The sequence below is a fragment of the Mustela lutreola genome, chromosome 10 (genome assembly GCF_030435805.1).
Source record: "Mustela lutreola isolate mMusLut2 chromosome 10, mMusLut2.pri, whole genome shotgun sequence".
NCBI classification, from domain to species: Eukaryota; Metazoa; Chordata; class Mammalia; order Carnivora; family Mustelidae; genus Mustela; species Mustela lutreola.
Window position 1 is genome coordinate 5,480,882 of NC_081299.1, and position 25,682 is coordinate 5,506,563.

Sequence of the window (25,682 nt, forward strand, 5' to 3'; positions counted from 1 at the left end):
GACATGGAGCTGAATTATTACCCAGTGCCTCGGGTCATTCTTGTGACCAGCAAGTTTGGGAAGCACTGGGAACTGAGTTGGGGAAGCTGGACTGAGCCCAGAGTAAATGGTTTCGGATCCCATAAGGAATTTGAACCTCCACAAGCAGGTTTCTTTTATTTGAGGGGAGAAGCCATAGATTCTTTCAAAAATGTAATGGAAGTTATAAGCCTTTTCCCAGAAAATTCCCACCACTCCCCCTGACATTTGAATATCTTTTCAGGGACCCAAGAATTCCCATTGGGAACCAGGAAGCAGCTTGGGGCTTGGGGTGGGGGGTGGGGAGTAGTGATCTCAGTCAAGGCAGGGACTTGGTGAAAGACAGTTTCCAAAGTCAAGCAGAGGCTACCGGTGGGTGGGTGGGTGGTGGGTGAGGGGCTCTGGGAAATGGAGTTTGCAGGAAGGGAGGAGGGAGATGGAAGAAAGGCAGGAGGAGGAGGCCAGAGTGTGTGACCAGCAGCTGGTCACAGATCTGTGAGGCCTGCAGAGCCCTGTGGAGGGAGCGTGGGGGAGGGGGCAGAACAGGGGCAGTGACTCCAATTCTTTGACCTGCCCAGTGTACCACGCTGAGTGGGAGGAGAGGAGGGTGAGGGACTCAGACATCAGTTCCTGGAAAGCTGTGGACGTTCAAGTAGACGATTAGAGGGGGCCCAGGCTGAAGATCCGGAGCTCTGGAGTATGGGTGACAGCTGACCTCCGATAGTCCAAGGGCTCCTCCCAGGACCGTCTGCAACGTAAGACAGAAAGCTGGCCCCTGGGGAGACCCACCTCTGCCGGAACCAGGCAAGGAACCCATGAAAGGGGAGGATGCGGGCGTGAGAGACGGAGAAACAGAGACCCAGGCGCGGGCAGGTGGCGCGGGAAGGTCAAGCCCCATGAACACTGCCAGGCCACCAGACTGCGCAGCTCTGAGGTCACCCGGCATCCCTCAAAGAGTCTTTTGCTAGCTCTGCCATTAACGTTCTGTCCTTAGTAAAAACACAGCCAAGTATTAGGGATAACGAGAAACGACCTACGATTTACTGTAGGTAAATCGTGCGATTTACTTGCAAATGGTTTAGAAAAAGATATATGGAGAGAGAAAGAACAGAGAAAATGCTCGAGAGCGAGAGCGGAGACTCTGGTAGAAGCGTTTGGGGTTCTTTGTACTATTCCTGAGGCTTCTTTAACTTTAACATGATAAAGATCTCCTTGTTTTAAAAAGAACACTTTGAGGAGAGTTCAGGGTCACAGGCCAGACAGCCGTGGGTTCGTGGGTTCGTGGGTTCGAGCCTGGGGACGAGCTTTGGAGGAGTTTAAGGATGAAGGGGAAGAGGAGTGCGCAGGTCATTTGAGGGGTGAGACCTTTTAAAGGTGGCGATGGGGAGAAGCAGTAGGTGCCTGAGCCTATCTTACGGCTGCAGCAGCTCAGCTGCCCCGGCCTGAGAGGGCCAGGGCTGGGACAGAATGGAGGGGGACAGACAGGAGGAGGAGAAAGAAGGGGGGAACCAGGAAGAGGGGAGGGAGGAGGGGTGGGCGGAGGGGGAGGGAGGGGGAGGAGGAAGGCGGAGAGGGAGAAAAGGGGGAGGGCCCGCCGCGGCGAAAATTGGGATCAGGCCGAGAGGTCGGCCTGGGGCGGAACGAGGCCGGGGGGCGGGGGCGCACCCTTCAGACTGACCGCAAAGAAGGCGGAGGTTGGGGCCACTTGCCCCCTGACCATGCCCTCCCCCTCCCGCCCCCGGAAGCGCTGGCCCTTTTAAGGCGCCAGCCCTGCGGTGAGTCACGCGGCCACGCCCCCGCCGCCCGGCCCCGCCCCCGCGCCGCCCCCCCCTCCCCCACCGGCCCCGCCTCCGCAGCCCCTGCCCAGCCGCGCGCATTGGCGGGGCCCGCGGGCCTCCGTGCGGGAAGCGAGCTGGGACGCGGGGTCCGTTCCTTTCCCCGGAGCCAGGGGTCTTCGCGCGGTTATCAAAGTTATCGTTCGAGTGAGCACTTGGGCGCACCTTCTCCTCGTGGCGCTCGTGCCTGGAAGAAGCGTTCGGGCTTATTTACAGCCGGGGCTCGTTTGTGCTCAACTCCCGAGCCTGAGCCTCCTGTGAGCGCTCGCGTGAGCCGCGGCAGATCTGGAGTGAACCCTGGCTTTCCTGCCACCTGACCCTAGTGACAGGATTTGGTGGGCCTTCCGGGACTGTCTGTGACCTGGGGGAGTCCCCGGGGGCCCTCGAAGAGGGACTGACCCAAGTTCAGGGCCGCGCGGGGCTGGGTGGGGGAGGTGGTGCTGCTGGAGACCCGCCCCCAAAGCTACACCGTGGCCACTCAGGGGCGCACGTAATTTCTGCAAACCCTCGCCCCCTGGATCCCCACTCCGGGTGCAGAAATCAGCCCAGCTCCATCCTCCCCTAGGTGAGGTCCCTCTGAGCTCGGACAATATGGGACTTGAGAGATTTAGCTTTTGGTTCCTCCTGAAGCTCAGACGTAACTTAAGCTTGTCGTGTTTTGGAGGGCTCAGGGCGGCAGCAGGGATCCCCACTGGACAAAGGATAGAGAAGTTAACCAAGTGGTACCCAGTTACCCCCCCCCCCGCCCCCGCACAGGGTAGTATGGTGGGATCGCACCCCACAAGGAGCTGCTCCTTTTCCGCCCTGACATTTGGTGGGCCTTGCTGTCTGCTCTGGAAAAAGCCACTTTGTTTATTTTTTAAGATTTTACTTACTTGAGAGAGAGAGCGCCCAGGAGCAGAGCTAGGAGCAGAGGGAGAAGCAGACTCAGCACTGAGCAGAGAGCAACACGTGGAGATGGATCCCAGGGCCACCCAGGCGCCGCTCAAAGCCCTCTTAGAGATAGAAAAAAGACAAGGTGTGACACAAGAATGGGTTTCAAAGCTGCCACTTGTCTGTCCTCTCCGTGTATTAATAACGTGTGACTTACAGAAATTTCCCAGGGGTTGCCCAGAGAGGGCATGAGCTTGGAGTCCTGGAAGACTGTTCTGGCAAAAAACTCTGGATTTGGACTTGAGTGCACAGGTGTCTCCACCATATAACCAGCCGGGTCAGGCCTGGTGGAGACTATCAAGGTAATTTCTGGGCTCAGGGCCTTGAGGCACCACTCAGAGCTGAATACATCCCCCTCTTGGTTCTGTGACATTTTCCAGGAGCAGCTGGACGGTTCGCTGTCTCTCATGCATGAGTCAGGGCCGTCTGAATTTATATTACATTTATTCTGAAACAAGCTGGCTTGGGCTGAAGTCACCCTCATTCAGCTCTAAACTGTAAAACCCCAGCAGCTGAGTTCAAAAAGAAAGGATCAGAGTATAATGCTCTTTTGTTTGATTTTGCTTTTACCCTCCAGAAAATGGGTATGGGGGTGGGATTGGACGGTTTACAGATCCATGGTCCCGGGCAGAGATTCTAGTGACAGGAAGGACCCCTGTTTCCAGATGAGCAACCTGGGGCACCCTCTTTGTGTTTTGTTTTTGGCTAGAGAGATGGATGGGCAAAGAGCAAGACCCTTTGAGAGAGAAGCTGAGGCAGTAACCACTTACTGCCTAAACTGGTCCCACTAGGATCATCTCCAGGCTGGACACCTTTAATGCCTCCCGCCTAGGAGATCACTGGGGCTCAAGGATTGCTACCTTTGGGTGATTACTTCTCTTAATTCCTACCCTGAAAGAGACTAGCTTCTTCAGTCAGCTGGGTGCTTACTTACTAAAAACTTCCTCTCTGTGGGCACTTGGTCACCATCTAGGACAATGACCCATCCTCAAGAAGGTAGTCAATACTCATTAGAAAATCTGACTTGAACTTTGAATTATTTAAGACAATGCTTTCTTCCTTTGACTTTGCTCCTTGATGCCTTGTTAATTTAAAAAGTTATTTAGCAAATGGTTATTAAAGTTATAAAGCTCCTAAGAGCAAAAATAAAACTCCTTTTAATGTTATAGTGAATATAACTCTCAACTTTAGCTATATGGTCTTCTGTGATTTTCTTCATATATAATGAAATTAACTCCATTTTCTTAACTTTATACTTTGGGAGATGGGAAGAGTATGTTTAAAATCTAATTTTGTTGAACATTGGGTTTTTGGGAGGAAAGAGTCTAAGTTGTGTCAGTCATCCTGACCCTGGACGTGAGTGAGTGTCAGTCTTAGCCTCCACTGAAATAAAATGAATGTCTTCAGAAGGTGAGCAGATCTGGAGATAATCTCTGCCCAAAGCAATAACACCTGTGCCTTCGGTGTTGTGCATAATTCAAGTGGGAGAAAGCAGGCCTTTGCATTCGCGCTCAAGCTGGCAAGAGCCCAGGCATCCAACCCTGGGGCTGAGCAGAGACGTGATGTGGTACAGATTCTTGGAAGGTCAGGGAACCCCATTCCCTCCGTTCACAGGGATGCTAAGAAACCTACAGACAAGCTACTCTTCCTTCTGAACGATTTACCCTCTTCGAAATAACGAGTCACACCAACCATAACGTATTTCAGCCTCACCAGTTTGAAGTATATAATCACTTACATATACATTATTTAAAAAAAAAAAAAAAAAAAAAAGTTTTGCTGCACAAGAAAGATCAGAGAGAGGACATTTAATTTGTTTAGAGAAAAACATGTTTGCCGTGATCTCAGTTGCTCTCAAGTGTATGTTAGTAACTTAATGTTTATTTCAATGATCCTCTGTTCCTGAATAAATCTCATGTCTCTAGAGGGCAAAAATTCTATTTTCCTCTCCTTTGGGTTTCTATAGAGTTTTGAGGGTAATATAATTAAATTCATTTTTAAAATATTAAAGGGAATAAAATGTGCCACCCAAAATATGCTACTTTGCCATGATAATTATTTTGAGCTGAAGGCAAAGGAGAAAATGCAGACCCAGGAAATGCATTCTGCCTTCCCGCAATCTGCCTGAAAGTAGGGCTTCTACTTCCCTTTGGAGGTGTTCACCCCTCCCTCCTACCAGGAAGGGAAGAACAACCTAGATCACCAGGCAGAGAACCTAAGAGGGAAGAGGAAAGTTTTTTCCTCCCCTGCAGTACTTTCTAATTTGATTCACTAAGATGGGTGTTTCTATAATTTAATCTGACCCATAAGATTTTATTATGACAAATGACAAATAATTGGGGGAAGGAAACATCCTATTTATCGTTGTTGCATGGAACCATTTGAAAATTCTTTCTAGACCTGACTATTATCCTCCCCAGAACCCCAAGAATATCCGTTTCCTGAGTGTGGAGACAAACAGGTAAGAGTCCTGACTGCAGAGACTGACAAATCTAAAACAAAAGAAATGTGAATGTTTTTCTTCCTTGGAGGGTTTTCTTCCCATTTGTCAGGAGATTCACCCTCTGGCGGCTCTCACTGGCCATTCTGACTGGTCATCATTTGCTGATAGGAGCTAAGCCTTTATTCCTGATCCTGGGTAGGAGAAAATTCGAAATTGTATCTGTGAGAAGGAAGTGGCTTCAGGCTTCCTCAGGATGGGGTGGAGATGAAGCCGAGCCTAGGAAATAGACACAGTTCGGCTCAGCAGTAAGCCAGGGAGTGTCCTCACCCTCCCCTTGATCTTCATTGTCACCTTTGTCAACTTCTGTCTCTTCCTCCTCCTCCTGACTGTTGTAGTCAAGGCACCTGCCTGTATTTGCCGTACCAAGCACCCAGATGGGTTCTCCCCATGCATCACCTCACAGTCATGGGCAATCAGAATCCCTCTGGGCATTTCATTCCCATCCCAGACACCAGGATGGCAGTCCCAGGGACAGGCCACAAGCAGTGTGCATCCTTCTGGGTGAGAGCAGCTGGCTATCAAGTCCACTGAGCAGACAAAGCCGTCCAGGATGGATTTTGGCTTCTCCCAGGAGGATGAAGAGTTGGCAGAGTAGTGTCTTCATTCATTCGACAAAGATCGGCGCGCCTACATTGTGCAGGGACTGTGCTTGGTGCTGGGGCAAGAGGAGCGGAGGTGATCCTGACCTCAGGCCTCCCTTTCTAAATGGACTCAGCCTTCCAATCCAGTAGGAACGGAAGAAGCAAGCAGTCGATTCCTCTAAACCCAGGACAAGAGCAAAGAAAGCAGGAGACTAGGACACGGGACAGAAGAGAAAGTGTAAGTGTAATTGTTAGCCGAGACTCAGGAAAGGTGTGATCCAGTCCTGATGTGGCGCCTGGGCCTTCGGCAGAGAGCAGGGCCAGGTCAGTCTGCTCACAGAACAGTAGGGTGGCTCAAGGAGTCAAAATCCGAGTAGAGTTGGGTGGGAGTGGAAAGGCCCCCGAGAGAAACCATGTCTCCTGGAGAAGCAGGAAAGTTATCTGAGAAAGAGGGATAGAGAGTCAGGGGGTGGGGTACTCCCAGCAAAGGAGCATGGTGGGGCCCCCTGGACCTGACATGGCCATGGGAGATGTGTGGTCTCCCCAAGTATTACTTGGAGTGACCCTCCCGCACCCCCCACCTCCAGCCTGCTCCACTAGCAACCCAGCAGCACCCCCAGGAGACTGGGGTCCCAGGCCCAGCACAGAAGAAGGCAGAGGAGAAGTTTCCCAATCTCTTCCTGCTGACTTGGAATGGTTGAAAAAGAAAATGAGAGAGATGAATGGTTGGTTATTTGAATTTTGATTTCCTGGATCTTGCCAGTCTTAAGACTCCAGAACACAGAGGCTCTTAGGTGGAAGTGGAATGCACCAGCCAGGGACAGAATGGGTTTGCCCCAGGACCGGCTGCAGAGCGAGCCCGCTATAAGCTGAACATTGCAGAGGAGGAAGGAAAAACTCCCAAGAATCCATGATTCGTGTTGCTGTGCAGGACAGCAGGGTGATGGAGAAAGAACAGGAGGCCAGGAATTACCTGGTGATTCACCCAGGGAACAGTTAAGAAAGGCAGAAGTGGTACTTGTGGCCCGGAAGCAGGATCTCCCAGAACGAAGCAGGCTGGGCTCCATCCAAAACGGAGAGACCTGGCTGTAAGTCCGAGGGGTGTGGGATGAAGAGGGACTGACGGGACAGCTGAGAGAAGGATAGAAGTTAGCTGTCATCACAGCACCCTGGAGGCCATCTGGCCCCAGGAGGAATGCCATCATTTCTGCCAGAGCTCCGCAAATGGGCAGAGAGCAGAGTCTAGAAGTCAACCTACTTCACTTCTAGAAACCTAGTTCACTGGAAAGCTAGTCACAAAAATCAGATTCCTTCACCTCCTTCCCCGCCCCACCCAAGTTTGCTGAGTATCGGTCATTGGGTGGGCACTGGGATAGGTACTGGGGACACAGTGGTGAACTAGACAGATGTCATAGCCCCTGCCCTCCCAAATCTGGCCTTCCAGTGGCAGAAAGCAAGCAAAAACCGGAACCAAAACCGAACAAGTTAACAGACTAAGAACTACCGTAACTGCAAGCTGAACTCAGCGCTCAGTAAGTAAGGGGCTCAGGTGGAGAATAACTGAGAGGGACCTAAGGAAGGACGGGTAATCAGAGGAAACCTCCAGGAGGTTGTGAAATCCACCCTGAGACCTAAAGGAAGAGGAGGAGAAATTAGCTAAACAAAGGAGAGTGAGCACAGCAGGTGCAAAGGTCCTGGGACAGGGAAGGGTTGGAGATGTTCAAAGAGTGGAAAGAGTGGGGCAGGAGGAGCTGGGTGAGAAGGGCAGAGGATTTCACGGTGTCCCTGGGGGGCGACATGATCTGTTCCAGATTTTTCAGAAGGCCACTTTTGCTACTATGAGGAAACTAGATCGCGAGGCTTCTGACAAATTCTTGACTTATTAACAATTTCGTGTCTCAAAAGAATTACTCCCAGGAATGGCCGCCCTGTGGAGGGACTGTTAGCCCAATAGACATGCTAGAAATCTGGAAGTAGCCAACTATGTGATTTTAGGATTCATGATATCCAAGAAGGATAACACAGATTTAGGTGTATTTCCTGATCATCAGCATGGGAGACCTCAAAAGTCATGGAGAAGTCTTGTGATTCTAAGATGTGCATCTCAAAAAGGGAGCTCAGTTCAGAGTAGTTCTGAGTGTGTCATTACAAATGACTTTCCAAAGAGAGGGAAATGGACATGGTTCCAGGAGGAGGCTGAGGTGCTTGAGAGCAAGTACCTAAAAAGAAAAGAAAGTCTCCTACCGCTGGCAAATACAAGATGGGGACCTCTGAGAGTGATCTCAGGAATGCAGAGCACAGTCGAAAGGGAAACGGAAAATGATGAAAGCAGGACACAGGGGTGGGGCAGAGCAGACCAAGGAGTCCTGTTCTGGGGAGCCACAGGAGCCGCGCCACGAGCCACGGGGATTCCTCCTGTCCTGTATTTTCTGCATTTTCATGTGGAGGGGACACCATCAGACAGAGAGGGAGGAAACCTGCCTGACAGCCAGGACTCCTGAGCACAGGAGTCCTGTTTGCCTGGCTGTCCACAGGACCCCTGTAAGGCTGGCCCAGGTAGTCGCTTGTTAATACTTAGTGGATGAAAGATATGCAAACTCTCCGGGCGCTGGGGGGTGCCACAGACTTTCCTTGAAGAGGACTGTGTCCTGTTCTCTGGCTTCCATCATTGATTTTAGCTGCCTAATTGGGAGCCTTGGTGGGAACCAACCTCGCCTGCCTGGACAGACGTGTGAGGGGCCGAGACATGTCCTTCCTCCCTCATAGTCGGGGCGTGGACCGGGGACCTGGCTGTGGCGGATCAGATGCCCTCAGAGGGCACACGTGGGAGTGGGGATCGCTGAGAGATTTTGCCAGCACCATCGGCCCCACGCAGTCCCCACCGTGCACGGCGAGGGTCTGTTCCCTTACACCCAGCATCCCGGCCCCCTCCCCGCCTGGCTCCAACTTGTCTTTCTTTCACTAAAACTTTTCATTTCGAAGTAAGCCCAGATCCCACAGCAAGTTAAGGTGATCGTGGACCCTTCCCCAGCTGTGGGGACAGCTCTCTTGACCAGGGCTCGAACCGGAGACCCTGACAATGACCTGGCCCATGGCGTGAGGCACGCTGGCTGTGTTTTAAAGATTTTATTTATTTTATTTTATTTATTTATTTGTGAGAGAGATTGCAAGTACGTAGAGAGGCAGACAGAGAGATAAGAGGAAGCAGGCTCCCCGCTGAGCAGAGAGCCTGATGCGGGGCTTGATCCCAGGACCCTGAGATCATGACCTGAGCTGAAGGCAGAGGCTTCAACCCACTGAGCCACCCAGGCGCCCCAACGCTGGCTGTTTTAAAGTCTGTTTCTGAGCCTTCCTACTGGTTGCTGCTCTACACAATACCCTTCCAAAATCGTCTTTCTGTCTAAATTAGCCAGTTAGTTTTGCTACTGCGAACTAAGAATCTGGACGGGTATGCTACCTTTGAGAGGTCACTAGGATGGGAGACATGTCTGCAGACGGCACAGCCTTGGAGGAATGCGAAGAAGCCTCCTGCGTCCGACCCCCCCCCCCACACCCCACTCCCACCCCCCGGGTGCTTGATGGGCCCCAGGGGAGGCTGAGAAGGCCAGAAGCTGAAAAAGAAGTTGATGAGGGGCATGTCTGGACTTTATTCTGGGAGCAGTGGGAGCTGTCAAGGGGATTCCAAGTTAGGGATGACAAGAGCAAGGAGGCCTCCGGTTGCTGAGCGGGGGAGGGGTGGTTGGGAGCCTCGCAGCTGGGAGAAGCCAGGGGGCCAGAGCAGTGGGGAGGAGACAGTGCGGGACTCCGTCGAGGTAGACCTGGCGTGTCTGGGATTTGGTTGGGAGGAGGGGGAGAAAGAGGATGAGGAGGGAAAGGTACAGGAAGAGGAGGAGGGGGAGGAGGGAGAGAGAAGGAGGGAGGAGGGAGAGGAGAGGGAGGAGGGGGAGGAGGGGGAGGAAGGGAAGCTAATCGGAAGATGACAAGGCTTTGAGTCACCAGCCAGCAGGCCGGCCCTCAGTGCAGAGTAAGTGGGCTGCAGGCGGCAGGAAGTGAGAGCAGCCCCCGCAGAGACTGGGCGCTGGTTCTCCGCGGTCTGCTTGAAGGGATCCTGGTGTGGTTTGGGGCTTGCTCATGAAGGGCTGTTCTCTCCCTCCCACTCAGGGCACAGCTTTTCTTTGGACAAACACCTCCCCTGGCTTGACATGGGAGTCCCCGGAGCCCGGGCTTGGCAGGACAGCTGAGGTGTCCGGGGCCGGTAATAACCCCCTCCCCCACCAAGTTTATCTCACCTGATGTTTCTGAAGACCCTCTGTGCCGGATGCTCTTCTAAGCGCGTCGTACCTTTTATCTGACGTTTAAGGTTCGTTTAAGTTCGCTGCTCCAGGGGTAGGCACTAGGATGGTATGCTTGGGAGTCGGCAGGTGGAGATAAATGCATCATCTTTATTCCTGAACAAAGAGGATTTCCCAGAACATGGTCTCCTAGCCACGTGGACCTGCCAGTTCATCCCTAAGGTAGAAAGTTGCAGGCACTGAGGAGCAGGGCACAGCTGGGAAGGGAAGCGGCTCAGTCCCTTCTCGAAAACACATGGGTAGGGGAAGCTGACCCTCTTCTGGGAAGGGGGCAAGGGGGACAGAGAAATGTCCCCTCTACCAGAGACAGAGAAAGGAGTAATGTTTTCACAGGGAAGTTAGGAATGGTGCTTTGCTGACCAAGCGCAGACAGCATTATTGGAAGGAGCGCGTCCCAGGATCAGAAGCAAAAGCAACAGGGTGTGAGGTCTTTGGGTTGAACAAAACCTTCAGAGTGGTGAGGGTGTGAGGGCAAAAAGTTTGGCACAGAGGGGGTGCTGGGTGGCTCATGCAGATAAGTGTCCACCTTTAGCTCAGGTCATGATTTGAGGGTCCTGGGATCGAGCCCCAGTCGGACTCCCTGCTCGGGAAGGAGCCTCCTTCTCCCTCCACCTCTTCCTCCTCAACCCCACTCATGCGCTCGCGCGCTCTCTCTCTCTCCCTCTCTAATAAATAAATAAATATATATATTAATTTTTTAAAAGTTCAGCACAGAAATATGAGCTATTAAGAAGGTACAATGGACAAGACTTGGCTTGACTCTGGATATGGGGGTGATGGCGGTCCCCAGGGTCATGGAGCTCTTCGCCAAGACGGGATTCCAGAAGAGAAACAGACTGGGGAGAGAGATAAGGAGGTGGGTTTTGAGTAGTTAGAGCTGCTTAGCCCCGTGGGCCACCATGGGAGAGACTGGCAGGAAATGTATACTTGAACCATCAGCATGTTCACTCAGCAAATACTTATCAAACACCTAATATGTGCCAAAAGCGTTCCTAGGTGCTGGGAATGACATGGGAGAAAGATAACTGACCCGATTCCCGGCTGCATGGAATTTAGAATCTAGTTGTGGGGACAGGCATACAGCAAAAATATGTATAAATAAGTGTATATATATATATATGTGTGTGTGTATGTGTGTACATATATATGTAAATTTCTTATGAATTGACAAATTATTCTAGGAGTTATAAGAAAGTACCAGGAGGCTTAGGGAAGCAGGAGGCAACCTGGCCAAGAGGAGGGGACCCAGACAGCGTATGCAAAGGCCCTGCGATAGAGATTCGGTTCCCAAAGAGCCCAAATATGGCCAGAGTGGTGACAGTGGTGATCCCTGAGTAGAGACTCAGAGGATGAAGGTGAAGACTCAGGGAGGGTGGCTCATGTTTTGATTTTATTCTAGGCCCCATGGAAGTCATCAACGAGTTTTTCAAAAGGAGGTAGAGGAGGTTCCAATAACTGCTCAGGTGAGAAATTCTTGCACTAGAGTGATGGCAGGGAAGGTAGAGAGTAGGAGGGATTGGAGAAGCTGCGGAGACACACGCAATAAGCCTTGGATTAACCGGCTTTGAGGAGAGGAGGGAGAAGGAAGAAAGCCTTGGGACGTCCATCAGAGCAGCTGGCGAGGGGGTTGCTGTCCACTGAGAGAGGGTCCAGGTGGGAGCAGGTAGAGTGTGAGGTGGTGTGACCTCCAAGGGAGGGACCAAAGAGCCGGCTGAAGATATGGGTCTGGCGTGGGGATCAGGTGTCAGGGCGATACGTGTAAATCTGGGAAACGTTAGGTGACTGAAGATGTTTAAAGTCTTGGGCAAGAGTTGACAGAACCTTTAGGGTGATTGGGGAAGAAGGACCAGGACTCCCCCTGGAGACCCCAGGCTTGGAGAATAGATGGAGGATGACCTATGGTAAAAGGGCTGAGTGGTAGTTGAAACAGTGAGTCAGGCAGGGTTGGGGGTGGTAAGATTATTTTAGTCTGAGGGCTTGGGGGCTGGCCCCAGAGAAAAGGATAGAATGCCTCCAAATATTTGAGGACTGACCACGTGTTAGAGTGTAGACCTATTTTGTCTACACTTGCAATATGGTCTTTGGCTTCTCGTTGCTCAAATCCAGAATTGGGCAGAAATGCGGAAAGGATCTAGAAAGATCCATTCAAGGATCCACCTTTAGATAGACACTTGGAGGAGATGATCTTCCAACTCCGAATCCCATCACTCTAGTTTATGTCTGAAAAGGGGGGGGGGAATGAATTGCTTTATTGCGACATTAACTTTTTAACAAAAACGCTGGTAACTAGATCCAGCCATCGAACGTGTATCTGTTGAACTTCTGCAGTGTGCTGGGCACTGCGAGTCGGTGGTCCTCACGGGGTCTGGGGGCAGACACCTTCAGCTCCTTGTGGATGTGTCTGTTTCCCTCCTGCCCCGCAGGTGCAGGTAAGCACTCGCTTCCACATCTTCCTGTTGGTCAGTGGAAGGCAGCAACACGTCATTGTCTGAAAGAGAAAAGAATGAGTTTAACAACACATAAGGTCAAGAAGTGAAACAGACAGTCTCCAGCATCTAGAAAATTACTAGAAAGTGGCCTTCATCAGTAAAAGTTCCCTTTCATCAGCATAAAAAATAAAAAATCCCGTATTTTTACGGCTGATATCACCCTCAGTGGTGAAGGTGTTTAGATGGGGTGTTTCAGGGCAGAAGAATTTATGGCACAGAGCTTCATTCCTTGGCTCCCAGTGGCTCCTAGAAGCCAAGGAAGCAGCAGAAACAAAGGCAAAAGCATATGATGCAATTAATAGTTATGCTGTTTGTGCTTTCCTTGAATGGCCTCACTCCCGTTCCTTTCGGGGTATCTTGTCCCTCTTGAAAAGTGCCACACGTTCATGATTAGCCTTTGTTCATTCCTTCATCAAATATTTACAGAGGGCGCTGGATAGACGGTGGTGGGGGGTGGGGGGTGGTCCAAAGGAAGGGAGGGAAGCCGTGGAGAGTGTCAGCAGGTTCCTCACGTACGAAGAACAGAAATTCAGGCAGCTGGATTGGAGGGGAGGCTCGTGGAGGGAAGGGGAAACAGAACGGGGTAAAGAGGGAGGGGGGATGGGCAGGAACGAGGGAAGTAGGGGGAGGGGGGCCAGCCTGGGGGACAGATTTTCAAAAGAACAACAGCTCAGGGGCACGGGAGATAAAACCAGGACAACTGTTTTTGTTGTTGAAAATTCAAATGTCAGGGGTCAAGTTCCAGAGGAGAGAGTCTGATTGGCTGGGGTTTTGCCCCATCCTTTGAGAAGGTGGGGCATGTGGGTTCACACCATAGTACTGGGGGCAAGTGATTCCTCCAAGGAAAATCAGTTACAGGCTGGGGAGGTGGGGGGACATGGTGAACTGGCCAGGAAGACAGGAGCTGCTGTGATCAAGAATAATGTCTGCCTTTATTAGAGGACGCTGAGCCTTGCAGAGATGGTAGAGGATGTGTCCAGCAGACAGAGCAGCACATCCAAAGCCATGAAGTAAGAAAGCACCAGAACTGAGGAAGGAGTAGCTTGTGGCCCCTGTGGTCACAGGAGTTACCTGGGCAGGGAGGGGCAGGTCACTAAGTGGTGGTTGAGTTTTCTCTGATTGCGTTGAGATGCCGCAAAAAGATCCTAAAAGAGACAGTACGATGATCTGGTATATATTTTATTTTATTATTTTATTTTAAAAGATTTTACTTGTTTATCTGATAGAGTGAGAGAGACAGCCAGAGAGGGGAAGTCAGCATAGGGAATGGGAGAAGGAGAAGCAGGCTTCCAGCTGAGCAGGGAGCCTGATGTGGGGCTCCCTTCCAGGACCCTGGAATCATGATGAGCTTGAGCCGAAGGAAGCAGATCCTTAACCAACTGAGGCAGCCAGGCACCCCTGCAGTTCATTTTAAAACTTCGCCAGGCTAGAGGATAGAGAGTACATCAGGGAGTGTGTTCAACCGAGTAAGCTCTCCTTATGGACCCTTGGTCAGCGCAGGGTTGTGACGGAGAGTGGAGCATGGACCGCAGAGGGGAGGAAAAGCTTCCTCAACCCTCTTGGGTTCGTGAGTAGAGTGTGCAAATGAAACTGACAAAAGACAGATTAAGAGGAGGAAAAAGTATACAAATTTTATTTTTAATTTTACCTATACAGAACTTTCACAGAAAATTAAACACCCAAAGAAGTGGCCAGACTTGGGGACTTATGTACCTTTTTTTTTTCCCCCAAAGATTTTATTTATTTGACAGACAGAGATCACAAGTAGGCAGAGAGGCAGGCAGAGAGAGGAGGAAGCAGGCTCCCCACTGAGCAGAGAGCCCCATGAAGGCAAAGTCTTTAATCCATTGAGCCACCCAGGCATCCCCCTACATACCATTTTAACAGAAGGCATTAAACTATGTACCATTTTAACAAAAGGCATTAAATTGCAGAAAAGAGCCAAGACAAAGAAGAGGGGGCTTCTGGGGACAGCAAATTGTGGGAAGGTAAATATATGGGGGAACCAATGTCAGACAGGGTTATTTTGTAAGGTTTCTTATGCAAAGTCGCCTCAGTCCCATCTCCATCTCTGCCGATAGGGTTGCTCTTCCCATCCTGGTACAAGAGAAGCCTAGGATACCTTCCCTAGAGGAGTGTCTGCCTTGTCTTCAGGCAGATAGCTGGAGAACAGAGAGCCCTTCCTGTGGTCACTTTATCTCAGTTGCCTTCAGTCCAAAATTATCCTTCTGCCAAGGTAGCATATTTGATCCCCTTCAAAGGCACGGGACCAAGATCAGGCAAAAGGTCGGGGTAGGGAGTCAGTTTTTACAGGAAAGACAAAAAGAATATCACAGAGGCAGGAGATTCAGAGCACGAGTCAGTGTCAAGAAGAGCAAAAAGAGACCATGGAGCCAAGTCCAAGACCAAGAGTGTCCTTGAAAGTGGGGAGGAGCCCACAGGTACCAAGCACCCAAGTAGGTCGGACATGGACGAGGAAAGAGCAGGAGACACTGAGAGTCTAGATAAACAATAGGGTCCAAAGTCTGCAGTGGCTGAGAAAAGCCAAGAGGAACTATGGGTCCATAGGAACAGCCCCAGGGGGCAGGCTGTCTGCCCGCTGGGTTTCTGACCTGACTTCTCGTCAGGAAAAGAAGGAGATGCAAAGACCCACATGTTATGGAGGGTCTTGACTGAGGCAAGTACAATCTATCGGAGTCTCCTTTAGTGAAGAGCAGGGTGATTCAGGGCAAGGGCTTGGGATTAGACAATGAGGTTCACAACTAGGAACTTTTCCTATTGGTCCTGCTGATGTTCCTGCACAAATGTATGAAGATTTGTTCATTACGATGTTATGGGTAACAGCCAGCAGAAGGACTATAAATAAGGAAACAGCCTAAGGGTACATCAGTAGACAACTGGTTAAACAACCACGGACATCCATACAGTGGAATGTGTCGCAGCCATGAGAAAGAACAAGGTAGACCTATGTGTGCTGACATTGACTCACGTCCAGGATGCTTTGTTTGAAAAAATCCAATTACAGAACAGGAGCACAGTGTGGTCTCTTCATGTGGAAAAACAGGGCATACAAATTGGTGCTAATATGTGCATTGAGAATTTTTGGAAGGAAAGACAAAATGTTAACAGTGATTTTGTCTGAAGAGAAGGACTGGAAGTGGGAAGGTGTATTTCTATTTTCCTCCTATTTGATGTCTCTATGAGCATATCTCACATCTACAATGAAAATATTAATTAATAAAAACTGTTCTTAAAACCAGAGTAAAGATTTGTAACTCCTTAGAAATAGAAGGGATCGGAGCACCTGGGTGGCTCAGTTGTTAAGCATCTGCCTTCAGCTCAGGTCATGATCCCAGGGTCCTGGGATCAAGCCCCCCATGGGACTCCCTGCTCAGCAGGAAGCCTGCTTCTCCCTTTCTCTCTCCCCCTGTTTGTGTTCCCTCTCTCACTGTCTCTCTCTGTCAAATAAATAAATGAAACTTAAAAAAAAAAGAAAGAAAGAAATAGTAGGGATCTTCCATAATGGATGGAGGACGTTTGCCAAACACCTACAGCAAATATTACACTTAAATATTAAGTGAGGGGGCACCTGGGGGGCTCAGTTAGCTAAAGTCTGCCTTGAGCTCTGATCATGATCTCAGGTCCTGCTCAGAAGAGAATCTGCTTCTCTCTCTCTCTCCCTCTGCCCCTCCCCGCCACTCATTCTCTCGCTCTCTCTCAAATAAATCAATAAAATCTTTTTTTAAAAAAAGATTAAATGAGAAACCTTCCTTTAATATCAGGTGTGAGACAGCAGTGCCCACTGTCTGCACTTTCTTCAACCATATGAAAGCTTCGTGTCCTAATCTGTGCATTAAGAACAGAAAAATCAATAAATGGTGTAAGGTAGAAAAGAAAAAACAAAACTGTCATAGGTCACAGATAATGTGATCATCTGCACAAAATTCAAGATTATGTTTGAACTAATAACATTTTTTGGAACTGAATATTTATCATGGCTGTTGCATTTCAGGTTAATACTTAAAAAGCAAGTGTATTCTTATATATGGGCAACAGTACAATTTTTAAACAACCATTTACACTTATAAATGGTTGTTTAAAAATTGTACTACCAAGGAATAAATATAAGAAAATATGTGTATAACTTCTGTAGAGAAAATTGTAGAATGACAATTTTAAAACTTATAAATTATACAATGTCTAAAATTGTTTAAAATGTAGGTATTGAAACATACTGAAAAGAAGTAGAGCTATATACCATCTTCATGGATAGGGATACTCAATACCTCATAAAGATGTCAGCACACTCCATATTAATATATCAATTCAATGCAACACCAATCAAAGCCCCAAAAGGAAATTTGAGGAGTTGACAAAATTATCTTGGAATTTAGATAGAAAAGCAAACAAATTAAGACAAATAGTTAAGGGTATTTTGAAGAAAGAGAGCAAGGTGAGAGGTTGTGGGCTTTGCCTTTCTAAAAATTTAGAAAAATTCTAAAATCTAAATAAATATTTCTAAATAAATAAAAGCTTATTATAAGCTTACAGGAATTGAAACATGTGGTAATGGCATAGAGGTAGACAAACAGACTAAAGGAACTGAGCCCAAAATTAAACCCACAGATGTATGGGTATTATTTTTATGGTAGAGGTGTCAGTGTTGTGACAGGGTTTGAAACGTGCTCCCCCCAAATATGGCACCTTGGCATATTGAATAATGTAAATGGGAGGAACTTGAGCAATGGCAGCAACAGGAAGGATTCTTTGATCTACCCTGAAGTAGAGCATAGACCCTCACGGGACAGGTGCCCTTTCTGTACCCAGAGAAAAGGAGATCCTTATCTCCAAAGATGGGGGATGCCAAGAGAAATCTGAATGAATAAACCTTGCTAAAGTTCCCCCAGTTCACTCTTCTTGGCTCATACACCATCGTCCTTGCACGTTTTCCCATGACTTCCCACTCTTCCTCAAACCCAGTATAAATATTCTTCAGGTCTTCATTTCCTTGTGAAGATACCTGGGTCATGTACAACTTATATTAAGTAAATTTGTATGTTTTTTGTTAATCTGTCTTTGCCACAGAGCCCAACCAAGAACCTAGAAGGGTAGGAGGAAAAATATCTTTTTAACCTACAACCGGTTAGTGATACAAGACTGGAGTAATCAATAATTGGTGCCGAAGATCGGATTGTGCATCTAGAAAAAATATTAACTGATTCACTTCATACCAAATACAAAAGTACCTTCCAGGTGAATTAAATGTGAAAAGCAAAATTTGAAGGAAAAAAAAAATGGAAGGGAAAGTTGGGAGAATACTAACAAAGTTTTCTCAACTAAGTCTCAGAAAGTACAAACCACAAATAACAAGACAGACAATTCATTAAAATTAGAAACTTCTTCTCACCAAACATCAGCAACAACAGAAACAAAAGGACAGTACAAGCCACAGACCAGGAAAAGATAGGTACAGTTGATAAGCAACAAATGATCCACATTTAGGATTTACAAAGGACTCCTACAAGTAATTAAATAAAAGGGAACCCAAAAGGGAAATGGGTGATGGGTGTGAACTGAAAATTCACTACATTTTTTTCCTGTACTTTTCAGTATGCATGAAATATTTCATGATTTACAAAACCAAAGCTCTGGTGTCAGGTTTCCCAATCTGGCTGTGTCACTTTGAGTAAGTCACCTCCCCTCTTTGTGCTTCCTTTCTCCTTTGTAAAACTGAGGGTTGCACTGAAGGACCTCCCATGTCCCTTCCGGCCTAAAATTCCGTAACGCATCAATCCATAAATGGATAAAGTGGCATGTCCCCACCATGGACTATTATTTGGCAATAAAAGGAATGCAGTGCTGGTACTGCCCCAACAGGGATGCACCTTTAAAAAGAGTATGCAAAATGAAAGAAGCCAGACACAAAGGACCACATATTGTAGGATTCCATTTATATGAAATGTGCAACATAAGTAAATCCATGGAGACAAAAGGCAGATTCGTGGTTGTGGGGGGCTGGCGGGAAGGGAGGGCTGGAGGACATTACGGTTAATCAGTGCGGGTTTCTCTTTGGGGTGAGGAAAATGCTCTAAAATTGGTCGTGGAGATGATTGCACAAGTCTGTGAATACACGAAAAGCCACAGCGTCGTGCCCTTGAAGTGGGCATACTGTAGGACATGTGAGTTCTAGCTCAATAAAGCTGGGAAAAATGATAGTTTCCATTTTCCAAAAAGAAAAATTTTCAGTGACCCCGGATTCATCCTGTGACTATTCCGTCTGCAGCAGGAGCGAGCCACTCACCGGGGTCCTCGCAGACAGATTCCCCAGCTCGGTCAGCTCTTTGGAAAAGTCGAGACACATCACACACATTGGGATAGTGCAGCATGGAAAAGGATCCTGATGTTACAGGGGGTCTGATAACGGGCGCCAGGAACGGGGGTCCTGTGACTCAAAGTTCACAAAAGCACTTCTCTACTACTGAAGGTAGAGGAAAGAAAATCCTGATTCTGGTGGCTGTCATTGCCACCAAAAAAAAAAAAAAAAAAAAAAAACAACCCTAAAATATAATAAAATATAAATATGGGTCGCAAGTGGGATGCTGAGACGTTCCATGACTGAGTTGTAGTCCTAGAATGAAAATACAGTAGCTTTGCTTGTTTCCAGCTGTAAAAGTGATTTGGGGCCGGATATCAATTTTATGGCCTTTCCCTGGGTGTAGTAACTGGAAAGTGCCTGAGGAAAATCTCTGTCCAAAATCTAGCTGCTCTCCACATAGGTCCTCCTGCCTCGACAAGTGAGAGCTGATGGGGAGCTGGCAAATAATTACATTATTTCTGCAGTAAAGCCCGATACATCCCTAATAAAAGTTAATGATTATGCGCAGACTTTCAGACACTCGGAGTCTAGACTGAAGACACTGAAAGGAAACTTTGTACGTCCATTCTTTAGCGTTCGGCACCAGCAGGACTATAAAGTGACTTCAACATCAGCCTCAAGCGTCCGTGCATTAGTTACCTTCTGCCTTAGGCACGGAGGCCCCGCGAGGACCCTGGGAAGAAGTCAAGGTTATACTTGATGTTCCCAAACATTAAAAAGCTACAGCATTCCAACATGAATGCCAAAGGCAGAACACAACTAACATCTCTTCTTTGTAGGGTGGGAAGCTTCGTCTCTTTCCCTGGACTCGATAAATTCAGCCTTTTCTCTTCCTCGCCGGTGGGAAGAGAGGGCCGTGGGAACAGAGGGGTCGGCAGCAGGTAGTGACGTCCTGACACAGTTGTCAGACTTCAGAACTGGGAAAGAGCCTCATGCGCCCTCTAAGGCCAACCTTTGATTTCACAGAAGAGGAAACCACGGCTCAGGAGGACCAAGGGTCTTGCCTAAGGTCATTGCCTCAGGCCCGCAGGGATCTGACACATCCAGGTGGACGGATAACTTGTTGCCCTTCAGATGATGAAATCTCCCGGTTAGAAGATCACTCTGACACCTCATTTATTCAGCCAACAAGCATTTACTGAGCACCTGCTGTGTGCCGGGCGGGGGCCCTGGACCTGCGCTCTTGCGGGACAGCAGGGAGACGGGCGGTAAGCAAGCGGTACTAGCTGCTGTGACAGGGACTGAGGGCGCTTGGGCTTGGGAAGACCCCCTGAGGAGAGGACGTTTGAGCTGAGACCTGGACGACACGGGCACAGCCATGAGACCCAGAGGGCCTAGACCCGCACTGGAAGGAGAAGCCAGGCCAAGCGGCTGAGGCCAGGGAGAGAGGTTCGTTTGGGACAGAGCCGGGAGGCAGTGGGACAAGATACTGTACAGGAGGCCACAGGAGGTGCTGAGGGGTGAAGTGACAGCTGAGCAGAATGGGTGGTGGAAGGGAGAGGGCCAGAGGGGAGGCGACCCAGGGACCGGGGAGGAGGCCGCGCACAGGTATCCAGGTGAGTCAGCCGCGGGCGTGGCGGAGGGGAGGGCAGGGCCTGGGTGCGTGGGAACCAGGTGGACCCGCCTCGTGGTCTCTGGGCTCTGTGGACACCTTGTGCTCAAACTCGGGGTCTCCTTGAGGGCACCGGCTCTCTGGCGTGAACCCCTAAGAGCAGGAGAGCGGTCAGGAGCACAGATCCTGGAACCTTGCTTCACCCACAGCTCTAATTCTGCCCCTCACCCCGTGAGGGGTCGCTTCCCAAATTTTCTAGTACAGGCGCTGGTCAGCTTTTTCTGCAGCGGCCGGGTGAGGACAACCTTCGTGGGCACCTGCAGCTTGGAAGGGCCCGCGTTTGGTGCAATGTTCTGCTGCCTCTGCTTTGAAAGTCTCCACACTTTATACAAGGGGCCTCGAATTTTCATTTTGCACTGGGCCCTGCAAATGGTGGGTGAAGCTGTCCTGAGCTGGAGGCCGGTATTCTGGGCTCTGGGGGCTGCATGGTCTCTGTGGCAACCACTCGCGTCTCAGGGTGTATGGTGAGCACAGCCAAGACGGTGGGGCGTGCATGGGCGTGTCTGCGCTCGCAGAACCCGACCTGCGCATCCAGTCTGCAGCCTGGATCCCGTCCAGGCGCTGCCAGTTGCCGACCCCGGGGCCAGTGCCTCAGTTTCCCGGTGGGACGAATGGGAAGAACATTCCTCATCTTCTAGGGCAGTTCTGAGAACCAGTCATGGAAACAAATACAGCACCTGAACACTATTATGTAGTGTGAGCTACTAAGACCTTTCGAAATAATTTCGAATTTTTTTTAATTGTGGGGAAAAAAATAACTAAAAAAAATTTAAACTGTGGTAAATTAGACACAAAAAAAGTTTATCGGTTCTAAGTGTGTCGTCAAGCACACTCACACTGGGACGCATCCATCACCACCGTCTGTCCCCAGAGCTTTTGGTATCTGGCAACACTGAAACTCTGTTCCCACGAAACACTGACTCCTCGTCCTCCCTCCCCGCCCCCACCGCCAGCCTCCTTCTTCACCTGTCTCTGACTTCGGCTGCACAAGATCTCGCATGGAGGCCCAATCACGCAGCAGATGTCCTTCTGTGACTGACCCACCTCACGGGCAGAGCGTCCTTGCGGTTCGTCCTTGTTGAAGCGTGTATCAGAATTTTCTTCCTTTGTGAGGCAGAATGACAGTCCATTGTCTTAGCTCAGGCTGCCTTAACGAGACACCCGAGACTGGGAGACTTGTGCATTTTCTCACTGTTCTGGAAGTTAAAAGTCTAAAATCAAGATGGCAGCATGGTTGCTTTCAAGCGAGAATGACTTTCTGGCTTCTAGAGGCCACGTTCCAAGTCTGTGCCCTCTGTAGTGGGGACAGAGAGAGGGAGAGAAGTGGTCTGGAGTCTGGTCTTACCAGGGCACTGATCCCATCACAGGGCTCCACCCTCATGACCTCGTCTAAACCTAATCACCTCCCAAAGGCCCTGCCTCCAAATACCATCCCATTTGGGGTTAGGGCTTCAACATAAGACTTTTGAGGGGACACAACTGAATTCTTAGCATCCGTTGAATGGACACGCCATGTTTTCTTTGCTCATTCACGTGTGGATGGACACTAGGTTGCTTCCTCTACTGTGAACGCACTGGATGAACTTGGTGTCCAAAGATCTCTTTGTATCCCTGACTTCAATTCCATTCCATTCCATTCCATTCCATTCTTCTTCATGCACAGGGGAAATCCCTGGATACTATGGTAATTCTATTTTCAATTTTTTGGAAGAACCACCATCCACAGCGGCTGCGCTATTTTCCATCCCCACCAGCCATGCATGAGGGTTCTAGTTTCTCCATATTTTTTCATTATTTTTATGAACCATCCTAAAGTAGGGAAGCAGCATGAAGCAGAAGTCAAGTATGAAGTAGTATCTCACTGTGGTTTTGATTTGCTTTTCCCCAGTGATTAGTGATTAGTGACGTTGAGCATCTTTTCATGTTCTTCTTGGCCACTTGATTTTCTTTCTGGGCAGAAATGCCTATTCAAGTCCTTGACCTTGCCAAGTTGGGTAGCTTGGGTTTTTTTATTCTTGAGTCTCAAGAGTTCTGTATATATCCTGGATATCAGTTCTTTATCTGATGTATGATTGGCAGATCTCATCTGCCATTCTGTTGATAGTGTCCTTTGATGCATCAAAGTTCTTCATTTTGATGAAGTCCAATTTTTTTCTATTTTCTTTTGTTAGGCTTTTAGTGTCGTGTTCAAGACATCGTTGCAAAACCCAGTGTTGTGAAGCTTTTCTCCTGTTCTTCTTCTAAGAGATTTAGAGTTTTAGCTTTTGTGTTTAGGTCTTTGATCCATGTTGAGTTAACGTTTCATAGCATGTTAGGAAGAGTTCAGCTTCATTCTTTTGCATGTGGATGTCCAGGTTTTCCAGCATAGTTTTTTGTTTGTTGGTTTGTCTCATTTTTTGAGAGACAGAGAGAAAGCACAAGTAGGGGAGGAGCAGAGGGAAGAGGAAGAGAGAGAATCCTAAGGAGGCTCTACACTGAGTGTGGAGCCCAATGGGGGGCTCGATCTCATGACCCTGAGATCATGACCTCAGCCAAAATCAAGAGTTGGGCGCTTAACAACGGGGCCACCCAGGTGCCCCTCCAACATCTTTTGTTAAAAACACTGTCCTTTCCCCCATGGAATGGTCTTGGCACCTTTGTTGAAAATCATGTGACCAGTTATGTGAGGATTTCTTTCTGGGGTATCTATTTTATTCTCCTGGTCTAGATCATTCCTCTGGTCTAGAAGTCTTGGCTTTGTGGTAGTACCACACTTGTTTGGATGATTGCAGCTTTTCAGGAAGTTCTGAAATCAGGAAGTGTGAGACTTCCTGTCTGTTCTTTTCCAACTTTGTTCCAGCTGCTTGGACTCCCTTGCAATTCCATATGAATTTTAGGATGGATTTTCTATTTCTGCACAAAAGATCATTAGTATTTTGATAGAGGTTGCCTCAAACCTGTAGACATTACAACTCTTTTTAAGGAGTTTGCAAATTATCAGATTGAGGTGCTATTTTGTTATGTTTTAACTTGCATTTCTTTTATTGCTAATAAGGTTGCTTAACTGTTTGTATCTCTCTCTTTTTTTTTTTTTTAAAGTGGGGAGAGGGATACAGGGAGTGGGAGAGAGAGAATCTTAAGCAGGCTCTATGCCCAGCGCAGGGCTTGATCTCACAACCCCAAGATCATGACCTGAGCCCAAACCAAGGGTCAGATGTTCAACTGACTGAGCCACCCAGGCCCTCCTGTATCTCTCCTTTTCGAATTATCTGCTAAATCCGTTGCCCACCTGTTCTCTTAGAGTTTTAGGATCACATATATAAAAGGTGTAAGAGTATCAACACTTCTTTTGCTACTCAATAGACTTTAGACAAGCTGCTGTGTCAGAGGTTGGCCTGCATGGCAGGGCGAGGAAAACCCCATAGTCTCTGCCTTCTTGGGGCAGGACGAGAGGCCCTAGTGGCAGAATTACCTGAATATGTGATTATGAAATGGGATAAGCCATGTAAAGGCAAGGGCCTGTATGCTGTGAGGGGATCTGATCTAGCCCAGGGCTCAGGAAGGTTCTTCTCAGGAAGTGACACCTGAGCCTCAGTCTGAAGGAGGAGAGAGCAGGAAATGAGCACCTGTGGGGGGAGGGGCAGGGGCTGGAGGGGCGGTCGCACGAGCAAGGCCCTGTGGCCCCCGAGGAGCTGGGTGTGTCCAGACCCGGGAGGGAATGTGCTTCCAGCTGGAAGACGAAGGATGACAAATGAGGGGAAGTGGGGGGTGAGTGCGGAGACTAGAGTTCCAGATTAAGGTGAGGCAGTCAGGCGGCCGGCGATTATTTATTTTGCCTTTCTGGATTCTTTGTCCACAGCCTTGAATAAGACGGCTGTCCAAGGCCTGGGCGCGTAGCTCATGGTTCTGTAAACTCTGCCATTTTCTTGGTTGAGTTCACCACCCGTTTTCTAGAAGATTCCTTGACTGGCTCTTTCACCCATTCATCTCTCCCACAGACATGACATGCAGGCAAGTGAATAAGGTAATCTCAAGGCTGATGAGGTTCTGGAAGTGAACTAAAGGGAGAAAGCGCGGAGAGTTACCTGGGCTCTGTGTTGGGCGCTGGTGTGGTTAGAGCTCTGAGTAGCCACCTCGAGGGAGGTAGTGGCGAGGCCCCTGAAAGTGGAATGGGGATCTCCATCTTCATCCTCAGGACGGAGGGAAGTCAAACATGGTTTTCAGTCAGGAAGTGGTCCCATCACATCTGTGATTGGGAAAGGTCTCTCTGGCTTCTCCAGGGACAATGAGTGGCTGCTGAGTGGACCCCAGAGGCCATGGGAGGCCATTTCTGTGGTCCACGTGGGAGGCGAAGGTGTCCTGAGAAAAGCTGGAGGCCGTGAACACGCCGTGATGTGGATGGATGGCTCCAAGGTGTTCCAGAACACTCCACCAGGCGGTAAAGGGTGGGTCAGGGGAGGGGGAGGGAGGACCCAAGAAATAGTCTCAGGTCCCTCGAGTAGAACTGGAGAGGGTGCTATTTAATGAGAAACAGAAGCCCAGAAGGGCCCACTGTGGGGGAACGACCTTGAACTTTGTCTTGGTGAGTTAGTGCCTGGGAGCACCTGTGCAGAGAATAAGCCGGAGAAGTCAAGGAACTGGCAAAGTGTGACGGGAGCCGTATGTGGATTTGAGATCTTTCAGGGGTGACACAAAGTCTTTAGAGACACAAACACGAGGGTGAGAGAGAGGGAAGTGATGATTATAGACCCCGGTTTCCAGCTTCTACCACCTAGAAAGACTGTGCTGTTTTGTGGCAAATATCTTTCTTCACTTGTCATCGGCCTTTCACTTTTTGGGGGGACGGGGTTAATTCAGCTCCCCATGAGAGAGTGGTTCGCCTGTACATTTTATTAATATGAATGTGAAATACATCTGGGTCACAGAACTGTGGGGCCAGTCTGAACGCATACGTTAAAAATAAAGTTCCCGGTGTGCTCCAGGAAATAATACGAGCCCGTGCCT

General features: G+C 49.0%; 1 long non-coding RNA gene across 1 annotated transcript; it reads left to right on the forward strand.

Annotated features, from left to right (window-relative positions):
- Positions 1-687: 687 nt before the first annotated feature.
- Positions 688-18,771, forward strand: LOC131810228 (uncharacterized). Its single transcript, XR_009345485.1, has 6 exons — positions 688-773; positions 10,032-10,230; positions 10,927-11,078; positions 11,622-11,685; positions 12,551-12,645; positions 17,799-18,771. It is a non-coding gene; the product is annotated as an uncharacterized LOC131810228 (long non-coding RNA).
- The last annotated feature ends 6,911 nt before the right edge of the window (positions 18,772-25,682 follow it).